This window comes from Haliotis rufescens, unplaced genomic scaffold, assembly GCF_023055435.1.
Source record: "Haliotis rufescens isolate VD_foot unplaced genomic scaffold, xgHalRufe1.0.p SCAF_10, whole genome shotgun sequence".
Lineage (NCBI taxonomy): Eukaryota > Metazoa > Mollusca > Gastropoda > Lepetellida > Haliotidae > Haliotis > Haliotis rufescens.
Genome location: NW_025963780.1, coordinates 14,287,019 through 14,299,687, shown reverse-complemented (window position 1 = coordinate 14,299,687; position 12,669 = coordinate 14,287,019). Strand labels below are relative to the sequence as shown.

General features: G+C 38.6%; 1 protein-coding gene across 1 annotated transcript in view; it reads right to left on the bottom strand.

Moving 5' to 3' along the window:
• Window positions 1-8,980, bottom strand: part of LOC124112107 — a 103,654-nt gene extending 94,674 nt beyond the window's left edge. The window contains exon 1 of the mRNA XM_048387098.1: window positions 8,959-8,980. The gene's annotated coding sequence lies outside the window, so the exon portion shown is untranslated. The remainder of the gene's footprint in view (window positions 1-8,958) is intronic.
• Between the last annotated feature and the right edge of the window lie 3,689 nt (window positions 8,981-12,669).

Sequence of the window (12,669 nt, the reverse complement as noted above, 5' to 3'; positions counted from 1 at the left end):
GTTCACACGGCCGGTCGCCTACATTACCCAGCATGCCTGACGAATATACAATATGCAGTTGACGGGTTAGTTATCAACCAGTAAGCAGAATAGAAGTAGTGTATAGATGCCAGAAGGTGACGAATATACAATATACATGTGACGGGTTAGTTGTCAACCAGTAAGCAGAATGGAAGTATTAATTGTTGATACGGCTTAAGGTGACGAATATACAATATACATGTGACGGGTTAGTTATCAACCAGTAAGCAGAATAGAAGTAGTGTGTATATGCCAGAAAGTGACGAATATAAAATAAACATGTGACGGGTTACTTATCATCCAGAAAGCAGAATAGAAGTAGTGTATATCTGTCAGAAGGTGACGAATATACAATACACATGTGACGGGTTAGTTATCAACCAGTAAGCAGAATAGAAGAAGTGTATATATGCCAGAAAGTGACAAATATACAATATACATGTGACGGGTAAGTTATCAACCAGCAAGCAGAATAGAAGTAGTGTATATATGCCAGGTGGTGAAGAATATACAGTATACATGTGACTGGTTTGTTATCAACCAGTAAGCAGAATAGAAGTAGTGTATATATGCCAGATGGTGAAGAATATACAGTATAAATTTGACTGGTTTGTTATCAACTAGCAAGCAGAATAGAAGTAGTGTATATATGCCAGATGGTGAAGAATATACAGTGTACATGTGACTGGTTTGTTATCAACCAGTAAGCAGAATAGAAGTAGTGTATATATGCCAAAAGATGACGAATATATAATGTACATGTGACGGGTTAGTTATCAACCAGTAAGCAGAATGGAAGTATCTGATATACGGAATAAGGTGACGAGTATATAATATACATGTGACGGGTTAGTTATCAACCAGTAAGCAGAATAGAAGTGGTGTATATATGCCAGAAGGTGACGAATATACAATATACATGTGACGGGTTAGTTATCAACCAGCAAGCAGAATGGAAGTATTTTATATTTGCATAAGGTGACGAATATGCAACATAATGTGAAGGGTTAGTTAGCAGCCAGTAAGCAGAATAGAAGTAGTGTATATATTCCAGAAGGTGAGGAATATACAATATACATGTGACGGGTTAGTTATCAACCAGCAAGCAGAATGGAACAATTTTATGGACGACATAAGGTGACGAATTTACAATATAATATGACGGGTTAGTTATCAACCAGTAGGTAGAATAGAAGTAGTGTATATATGCCAGAAGGTAACGAATATACAATATACATGTGACGGGTTAGTTATCAAACAGGAAGCAGAATAGAAATAGTGTATATATGCCAGAAAGTGACGAATATACAATATGCAGTTGACGGGTTAGTTATCAACCAGTAAGCAGAATAGAAGTAGTGTATATATGCCAGAAGGTGACGAATATACAATATGCATGTGACGGGTTAGTTATCAACCAGTAAGCAGAATAGAAGTAGTGTACATATATGCCAGAAGGTGACGAATATACAATAAACATGTGACGGGTTAGTTATCAACCAGTAAGCAGAATGGAAGTATTATATATACGGCATCAGAGGAGGAATATACAATATACATGATACGGGTTAGTTATCAACCAGTAAGCAGAATAGAAAGTATATATATGCCAGAAAGTGACGAATATACAATATACATGTGACGGGTTAGATATCAACCAGTAAGCAGAATAGAAGCAGTGTATATGTGCCAGATGGTGACGAATATACAATATACATGTAACAGGTTAGTTATCAACCAGTAAGCAGAATGGAAGTAGTGTATATATTATAGAAGATGACGAATATACAATACACATGTGACGGGTTAGTTATCAACCAAGAAGGAGAATGGAAGTATCTTATATACGGCATAAGGTGACGAATATACAATATACATGTGACGGGTTAGTTGTCAACCAGTAAGCAGAATAGAAGTAGTGTATATATTTCAGAAGATGACGAATATACAATATGCATGTGACGGGTTAGTTATCAACCAAGAAGGAGAATGGAAGTATCTTATATACGGCATAAGGTGACGAATATACAATATACATGTGACGGGTTACTTATCAGCCAGTAAGCAGAATAGAAGTAGTGTATATATGCCAGAAGGCGATGAATATACAATATACATGTGACGGCTTAGTTATCAACCAGTAAGCAGAATGGAAGGATTTTATACATGAATATGCCAGAAGGTGACGAATATACAATAAAATGTGACGGGCTAGTTATCAACCGGTAAGCAGAATAGAAGTAGTGTATATATGCCAGAAGTTGACGAACATATAATTTACATGTGACGGGTTAGTTATCAACCAGTAACTAGAATAGAAGTAGTGTATATATGCCAGAAGGTGACGAATATAAATTATAAATGTGACGGGTTAGTTATCAACCAGTAAGCAGAATAGAAGTATTTTATGTTTGCATAAGGTGGCGAATATGCAATGTAATGTGAAGGGTTAGTTATCAACCAGTAAGTACAATAGAATTAGTGTATATATGCCAGAAGGTAACGAATATACAATATATTAGATTCATCTCTCTCATGAACACCAAAGGAGCTAAAATGTGGAAATAAATCTGTACTTGCCAGAAAACAGTCCACCACACTGGCACCATTGTGAGTGATACAAGTAAAGTTCCCATCTATATCATCAAATAGCCGCCTGTTTAGTACATGAACATCATGTGTGCAACATAATTCTGGTAGTTTGACACCATAACTGTTGTATCGAGTGTTATCCTTTGTTTTACGGGGAATATCGAACCCATCAGTTGGATAGTCATCACTGTTCTCATGGATGAAGTTGAGATCATCACCTGGGATATAATCCAGAAATGTACGCATCCTTGCATTGAAATCTCCAGCAAGTAGTAGGTAATGATTGTTATAGCTATTTATGATTGTCTCAATATATCCCTCAAGACGACTTATGGGATCAATGTTAGCCTGATTATAAACAGGGGAGTTTACAGGCGAGATATAAACAAATATTAAAACTGAATCTTTTTGTAATCCAAAATAACTTGTTTGAAAGTGCAACACAACACAGTCGATAAAAGAATGACATATTCGACGAATAAGATTGTTCTTGATGAAATTATCTTTCACCAATACGGTTACACCACCACTGTAACGGCCACGTTGTTTATGTTTAGGTCGACAAAAGTTAAATGATTGAAAATCGGACAATAGATCGCCAAAGTCATCTTCCTGCTTAACAAACGACTCACAGAAACTAATAATGTCGTATCTACTGCAGAACTGTTTAAAATCATTAAATGAAGAGCTCACGTGTTTGTACAATCCATCAATATTCCAACTGAGAATACTACAACTTTTGCCTTGGCCTTCTCCTCATTTCCATGTTGTCGATCGCGGACCTCTGTCCGGAGTGCTCTCCCTTCTATTTCCGGGTCCAGGTTCCGACGTAAACAAAGGTGCGTGTATGGGCTGTTGGTTAGACTGCGTGCCTCTGATGTTTGTTGATATCCTGTTTCCATTGGTCGTGCATACATTCATGTTCTTCACACTGTCGTATACAAACTCTTTTCCATCAACCATGAGTTTGTCGTGTCGAATTTTCGGTTTTAATCCGGCTTTTAGAGCTTCAGAATATAATGGAGCTAAGGAGCGTCGGGCCTCGCGTAGACGCTGTGTTAGGTCCTCTGTGACTCTGTACTGTGGGTTTTGTTGACCTTTGAATTTCCTTTTAGCCGCATATAGAATGTTGTTCCTCGTATTTGTAATGACGAAATTTGCAATAATAGGGGGGTTTTGCTTCCCATTGCGTAATCGATGAGCTCTTGTGATAAGTATATCGTCTGCTTCAGTGATACCCAATTTTTCCTTCATGAATTCTCGAACTTTGCGCTCCGAAGTTTCCCAAGTTTCGTTCTTATCTTCCTGTAGTCCATGGAACAGAAGGTTATTCCTCCTTGATCGAGATTCGAAGTCATCAAGTCGGTCTCTCATCGCACTGATCTGTTGATGGAGTACTTTATTATCATCACGAAGCTGAGCGATTTCGTCTCGTTGTTCGCATACCTCAGCCGCCTTTTTGTCGACTTTCATGTCCATTGGCGTTACACGCTCGTTCACTGTTTTAATATCAGTTTTTAGGTCTAACAGAGCTTGCACGATATCATCGTTTGTATATTTTGTCTTTGAAATGCTGACAGCACCTGTATCATTCTGCGAGAGCGTTGATTGTCGGGTGTCCGGACCGGGATTAGCTTCCACGTCACAACATACAGTCAGTAGTGTAAACAACATCAAAACAAGCCTCAGAGTCATCCAAACAGACTTTCTTCTGAGCGAAATACCATGCATAGTGCGTATGGACTTATTTGGTTGCGAAAAGGTGCCTATTTTCGCACGATATTGCTCTAGACATATACCCATCTCGGGATCTCAGTTCACACGGCCGGTCGCCTACATTACCCAGCATGCCTGACGAATATACAATATGCAGTTGACGGGTTAGTTATCAACCAGTAAGCAGAATAGAAGTAGTGTATAGATGCCAGAAGGTGACGAATATACAATATACATGTGACGGGTTAGTTGTCAACCAGTAAGCAGAATGGAAGTATTAATTGTTGATACGGCTTAAGGTGACGAATATACAATATACATGTGACGGGTTAGTTATCAACCAGTAAGCATAATAGAAGTAGTGTGTATATGCCAGAAAGTGACGAATATAAAATAAACATGTGACGGGTTACATATCATCCAGAAAGCAGAATAGAAGTAGTGTATATCTGTCAGAAGGTGACGAATATACAATACACATGTGACGGGTTAGTTATCAACCAGTAAGCAGAATAGAAGAAGTGTATATATGCCAGAAAGTGACAAATATACAATATACATGTGACGGGTAAGTTATCAACCAGCAAGCAGAATAGAAGTAGTGTATATATGCCAGGTGGTGAAGAATATACAGTATACATGTGACTGGTTTGTTATCAACCAGTAAGCAGAATAGAAGTAGTGTATATATGCCAGATGGTGAAGAATATACAGTATAAATTTGACTGGTTTGTTATCAACTAGCAAGCAGAATAGAAGTAGTGTATATATGCCAGATGGTGAAGAATATACAGTGTACATGTGACTGGTTTGTTATCAACCAGTAAGCAGAATAGAAGTAGTGTATATATGCCAAAAGATGACGAATATATAATGTACATGTGACGGGTTAGTTATCAACCAGTAAGCAGAATGGAAGTATCTGATATACGGAATAAGGTGACGAGTATATAATATACATGTGACGGGTTAGTTATCAACCAGTAAGCAGAATAGAAGTGGTGTATATATGCCAGAAGGTGACGAATATACAATATACATGTGACGGGTTAGTTATCAACCAGCAAGCAGAATGGAAGTATTTTATATTTGCATAAGGTGACGAATATGCAACATAATGTGAAGGGTTAGTTAGCAGCCAGTAAGCAGAATAGAAGTAGTGTATATATTCCAGAAGGTGACGAATATACAATATACATGTGACGGGTTAGTTATCAACCAGCAAGCAGAATGGAACAATTTTATGGACGACATAAGGTGACGAATTTACAATATAATGTGACGGGTTAGTTATCAACCAGTAGGTAGAATAGAAGTAGTGTATATATGCCAGAAGGTAACGAATATACAATATACATGTGACGGGTTAGTTATCAAACAGGAAGCAGAATAGAAATAGTGTATATATGCCAGAAAGTGACGAATATACAATATGCAGTTGACGGGTTAGTTATCAACCAGTAAGCAGAATAGAAGTAGTGTATATATGCCAGAAGGTGACGAATATACAATATGCATGTGACGGGTTAGTTATCAACCAGTAAGCAGAATAGAAGTAGTGTATTTATGCCAGAAGGTGACGAATAAACAATATACATGTTACGGGTTAGTTATCAACCAGTAAGCAGAATAGAAGTAGTGTATTTATGCCAGAAGGTGAGGAATATACAATATACATGTGACGGGTTAGTTATCAACCAGTAAGCAGAATAGAAGTAGTGTATATATGCCAGAAGGTGACGAATATACAGTGTACAAGCGGAAGTAATCACCAGGTATCAAGAGTATCAGTGTTGGCAACATGATTGTATGGGGTTTTAGATTTAATTATTGACAAAAATGCTGCTTTTAACGAAATTAGGAATCTGTTTCCAACACGAGTCAGTTCGTTTGACGCAGTGGTTATGTTTTATAATGGCATGGTTCTGTGCCGAAAACGAAAATAATGTGTGAGTGATACTGCTTCCAAAACAGTGCATTAACACGGCGATGATTTTTCAGATTATGTGTGATAGGAGGTAGGAGAATTTGAACATTGACAACAATGTTCAGTCGGCATAGGGGGTAGGGTTTTAGGTGTGTGTGTGCGTGTGTGCGTGTGTGCGTGTGTGCGTGTGACTATTACTGTTGCAATGACAACGACAGTTAATGTAACCATGAAAGCTTTATGTGTGTGGTGAATAGGTTGCGTTATAGTCCTTCTTGACGGTGCTGCTTATCTACATAATATGGAGTTGATCTTGAATATCGAATTAGCGTAATACTATCTTCAATGCCCACAGGCGCAACCAAAAACGTCTGTGTCTTGAAGGATATTTAAATGACATTGCAAGCTGATGTACGTTCGTCGTCAACTAGTATCACAATCAGTGTTCGCTTGCAACCATTAAATGATATCATTTACATGATGTCTGGTATATTGCCGAGTTACCATGCGAACATTACATTTCTGACAGAGAAAAAGATAGTAAATGAAAATGAAATATAAGAAGTGAAGCCAAGCAACCAGTTACAGTCAATTATCAACGTTGACGAAACTCGCCCTTTCTGTTCAAAGAATACGTTATTTACCCACTCCTCAAAACAGGAAACGCATAGGTGATATAAATACTCTTAAAATAGTAGGGGATCAAGAAACATAAATGTTAATACCAAGTATTTGAACAAAGATAAGTGTTGACGACAAACATCCCATGGAAGAATGTTTATGTCTGTAACACCAATACTCATCAGAAGCGCCACTCACGTGCGTCGGGTGTGATTTCTGCTTTTGACACTTTCAAGGTAGGTCGAATAATCTATGTGGACCATTATCTCTGTCAATCTTATTGATTTTGATAATCATACAGTTGTGATTTACTTGATTTTCTTCACCGTCTCCGTGGTCTAGTGGTACAGCGTCCGCCCGGAGAGGATCGATCGCCGGCCGCGTCATACCAATAGGTGGTATTTGTTGTTACCCTGCCTGGCGCTCGGGATTAAGACGCTAAAACAAGGACTAGTCGGCGCTGGGTGCATACTGTGCCTGCGTCACACACATCGTCTAATCATGTTCAGACATGACACTTGTATATTGTATAGTCTTTCTCAATTCCTAAATTCAAAAGTTTCCAAAATTCTTCAGGCGAGTATTTCTTGTTTATTTACTCTTAATATATTTGTTTATACACGGCTTATAAGGGTTAACTTAACAATGGCAATGTAACCTATTTATGATGTTTCTATTATATTGTTTCTTATCCCTCATAGTTAAACCAAGGTTTGTATTTCTCTTCACTGGAGTTGTTGTAGGTTTCGTCCTCATCCGAACGCGTTGCGAGCAGCCTGGAGTTTTTGGTCCATAATGAATTAACTTTATCTTCATTCCGAGTGAATCTCATCTTTGGAAGCTGAAGCGTATCAAGCACAAATACTGAATTTTATTCAGTTTTCATCTCTTCACTATCAAATCCAAATTCCCCCGACAACAACACATGGTCACATTATCAGCAGATAATATGATTCTCAGGTCATGAAAAAAGTATCATCAGTAGCTTATTTAGATAATTTCGGTGGAGAGTACACGGTATCATTACACAGACTTTGTTCTGTAAAAAAACATCATTGGCTATATTAATCTATACGTCTATAGGTATGGGTACGAAGGTCAGACAATGTGATACAATGTCCTCACTTCTCCTTCATAACAAGGCCTACGCCATCTGAACGTCGTTTTGCTTTAGATATGTGTTTAGAGTTAGTATGGTTTGAGTATTAGAGTTGGTAACCGTCAATGTATTAATCAGGTAAGGCATCAGTTTCAGGTTTGAGGTTAGGAGATTGATTCGGACCATGCCAAGCCGAATAAACGAGTGTTTGACCAGTCGTGGGGGTATGACCCATGATTGATCAAGTCATCTCAAACGTTCGTTGTTTGACTACATACACACTGTGTCCTCTTTCTTGGATGTTGAACGGTTGCACACATACTATACAACACCAATATTTTGACATTGTCCTTATAAGTTCTTATCCACCTATCACCATCGCTTGATACCTCTTTGGCTTTCGGTAATACATCCGCCTATGTTTTCCGGGAGTCAAGAGGACATTTGTATGTAATAATGGAAACGTGCTGAACACATTAAAATTAGTACAAGTAACTTTTCACTATTTTCAGCAAAACAACTGTACTTGTAAATCTACTCTATGAGTGTGCGGAAAATGTCACCATTATTGGTTTAAAGAACGAAACGTTCAATGTCTCATTGTTTAGTAAACGTACATGTAGCTTTCCTAAAGCTAAAACGGATTGGATACACATTATCATAACTTGAACAACTAAAGATTACATGTTTATATGTTTTAATGCATTGAAATCAGCGTTGCTACATAAGCCAACTATCAACAACTACATTGCATACGTCATTTGTAAAGTCATTATTTATCATAACACGACAACAACGTGGAATAGCCACACAAAGGTGACGCCATATTTGATTCCTTTGAATCATGAACTAAGTAAATACAAAGAACAGTTTTATCCAACTTAATTCTATTTTAAACGTCGGCAACTGTTTTTCATCAATAGATATGCCTACAACTATGTAGCGCCCTGGTCCTAACTACACACGATTCTACTACTCTTACCTCCTCTTGTCAAGTGTTCACACAACGCTACGACGGTGATCCATTCGTTCGATCGGACAGAATCCATTGCTTCCTCAGATCGACACACTTGATGCAGCGTACGGCTTGACCACTATTGTGCAGCTCCTATCTCGTGATTCATTCGCTGACCTCACTCATATTCCACGCGCTCTGCGTCATATGTTTAACAGTTGCTTTTCAATTAAAGGAATAAATAAGAAAACCGAAATAATCCTACTTTGGTTTCCATGGTTACCAGGGTATATATACACAGTTTGTGTTTGAATTGTAAAACGTGTTAATTGCTTGTATTTCTCGGTAAATGTGTATGGAATATTATATACTGAACAACAAAAGTTCCTGTGACATTGAATAAGATTTAATGCAAAGTTATGTTTTTTACCAAATCTGAAACAATTTCGGTTTGCAACAGATAAAAACACTCCTGTAAGTGTTCAAATGGTTTAATTTGCCATACTGACTTCAGAAAATGCGTGATTTCATAAAAAAAACATGAACATGCCAAAATGTCAATTTACAAATCAATAGCGTGTGTGTCCACCTCTGGTTGCGATGCAAGCAACACATCTTCGTCTCATGGAATGGACCAGGCGTCGCACAAAGACCTGTGGGATATCTGTCCATATTTGCTGGATCATGTTTCGAATTTCCTGGAGTGTCTGTGGAACACGTGGTTGACGCCGAAGGCGCCGATCCATCTCATCCCGCATGTGCTCGATTGGTGAGAGATCAGGGGAGCGTGCCGGCCAGGGGATGACATTCACGTTGTTTTGTTGAAGAGAATCCTGAACAAGTCGAGCAGTATGAGGCCGGGCGTTGTCATGTTGAAAAGTAATACCTTGGCCATGACGACGCAAAAACGGTAGAACAACAGGGCCAATGATCTCGTCGCGGTAGCGCTGTCCATTGAGATTTCCGTCTACCACTATCAAACGGGTCCTCTGTCTCTCTGTAATCCCACCTCATACCATAACGCTGCCGCCCCCAAACCGATCTTCTTCAATGACACAATGATTGACGTAACGTTCACCTCGACGTCGGTACACTCGAATCCGTCCATCGCTGTGGCTGAGGTGAAAACGAGACTCGTCAGTGAATAGAACTTGTTCCCACTGCATGGTCGTCCAGCATAGACGCTGTCTTCACCACTGTAGACGTTCTTGACGGTGGTTTCCTGTCAAAATGGGACGTCTGGCGGGTCTTCTAGTGGCAATCCCTGCACATCTGAGGCGACGACGTACGGTTTGTGAAGATATTCTTCGAAGGCCAGGGATGCTTTTTTGCAGTCACTGATGCTGGCTGGAATCGATTTCGTAGGTGTGTTGTTCGAATCCAGTTGTCTTGTCGATTATTGGTTACGCGTGGCCTGCCACTCCGAGGATGGTCTCTGGCTGCATTCGTCTGTTGCCAACGTTGCCATAAACACCAAATGGTGTTTCTGCGGACGTTTAATTGTCTTGCAACATCACGTAGACTCGATCCTGCTTCAAGCATACCAATGGCTCGCAGACGCTCATTTTCAGACAGGCGTGGCATTTCGTAAGGTTGAATAATTGCGTAATTTTGTTATTTTTCTGAGTGGTTGTTTTCAGCACGATGCTAAACAATGCATATGGAATCCCGTTAACGCACATGTCTTTATACCCATTCTTGGGTAGTGAAATGCATTGGGTTTGCATAAAAGTCAACTTTTGCATGGAATGCATGCTTTTCTGTAGCAGTTGCGTTTTTGTGACTTGATTCCATATATGTACTACAATATTGAAAACCAAACCAAAAATACACTAAAATATTGAACTTTTGTTGAGTATATATGTACATAACTGGCAACAAAAGGAAGCTTGATTCAGCTTCAGATAGCTGCAACTAGGCTGTGTATTTGTCAACTCAGGCAACGTCGGATGTTGTGGTAGTCTGTTGTAAAGAGAGAAGCCACGTTAAGCAATGTTCACGAGATACATAAATCTATGTGTGCGTGAGTCACCTCCGAGTATTGTTGACAGTTGATTGAAAGCAGTACTTGACAATGTTATTGATTTGTGTTCCACATGCACAGTGCATCGTCAAAAATGAGAACGTAATCAGGTTACCCCTAATCTAAAATCCTCTTACTTGCGATACATGCGATATGAGATATTTTTTATCGCAAAACCTTAAAACAATTATCGATTAATATCTGTTAGTTAAAACCTCGGTCATCGCACAAGCTTTAGTCTTAGTATCTTGTAAGGTCTTCAGGCCCACATAACATGCAACATAGAGATACGAACAGAAGACGTTTACTTGACAAGGACAAAAACCGAGACTGATCACAATCGAAATCGGATCACGCGTCACAGTCTATGATTCCACGTGCAAGCAAACACTACTTTTGGGGACCGTTGCGTTTGAGCTACGCTGTCCAACACCGGGAACAACCTCACATCCCTCCTCTCTCAAGAAAGGTCTGGCACGACTTGATGAACACTTACGATAACTGTTTCTCTCGATGAACGGCCTGATGACACATTAGAATTTTTCATGCTTTTTTGCAGATGAGATTTTGATGTCTGGTACTACAGAAGCAGCTTGACATACTTTCGGAATATTCAGATAAATGAAAATTTAGTGTTAATCTTGATAAATCAGATATTGTTATTTTTCGTAGAAGTGGTTGAGTGGTCGCAGGAGAGAAATGGTTTTTTTAAAGGTAAATGTATTAATCATGTGAATGAATACAAATACCTTGGCATATTGTTTACCCATACACTGAATCTGAATAAGTCTGTAATTAATTTCACAAACAGAGCAAAGAAAGCTCTGTTACAAGTCCACTATGTTATCTCTAAGCTTGGAGTTATTTCACCGAAAATGTATTTTAAATTATTTGATTCTCAAATACAACCTATTTTACTATATGGGTCTGAGATATGGGGTTGTAAAGAGTTCTTCCCAATTGAAAAGGTTCATCTCCTCGCTTGTAAAACGTTTTTGATTGTTGGTATGTCAACACCATGTCATCTGGTTTATGTAGAATGCGGGAGATTCCCATTGTACATTGTACCTTACACTCGTTTCTTGAAGAATTGGTGTAAAATAATAATAATGCCTGCACACCGTTTACCTAAGAAAGTCTTCAACATGCTTGTACACCTCGATAGTTTTGGAAGGAAAGCATGGACTTCTTGTATACGTACATTGCTTTTTAGAAATGGCTTTGGTTTCATTTGGCTGTCCTAGACAATCGGTAATTCAAATGTTTTCATTAAGTACTTTCGCATGCGTGCCATTGATATGTTTTATCAGAAATGGCATTCATATATTCACGAAACTTTAAGACATGATACTTATCGCCAGTACAAGTCATTGTTTGAACCAGAATCTTATTTATCAAACTTACGGTACAGGAATTTTCGTTACATCAATATTCGTTTTGGACTTGGCCTGAATGATCTAACATTTAACACAGGGAGATTTCCATCTATTTATAAATCCCTAAGGTTACGCCCATTCTGTGACATTGTTGTCGAAGATGAAGATGTTATGTCTATATGCCCTATATACGAAAATCTAAGAAACAAGTACTTACCGCAGTGGTCTTTATCTCATTTTAATGCTATAAGTTTGTCTTCATTACTGCCCTGCAAGAATTTTCTAACACAAAATCAACTGGCTTTGTACATACATCATGCGTTTTTGTTACGAAGTGAA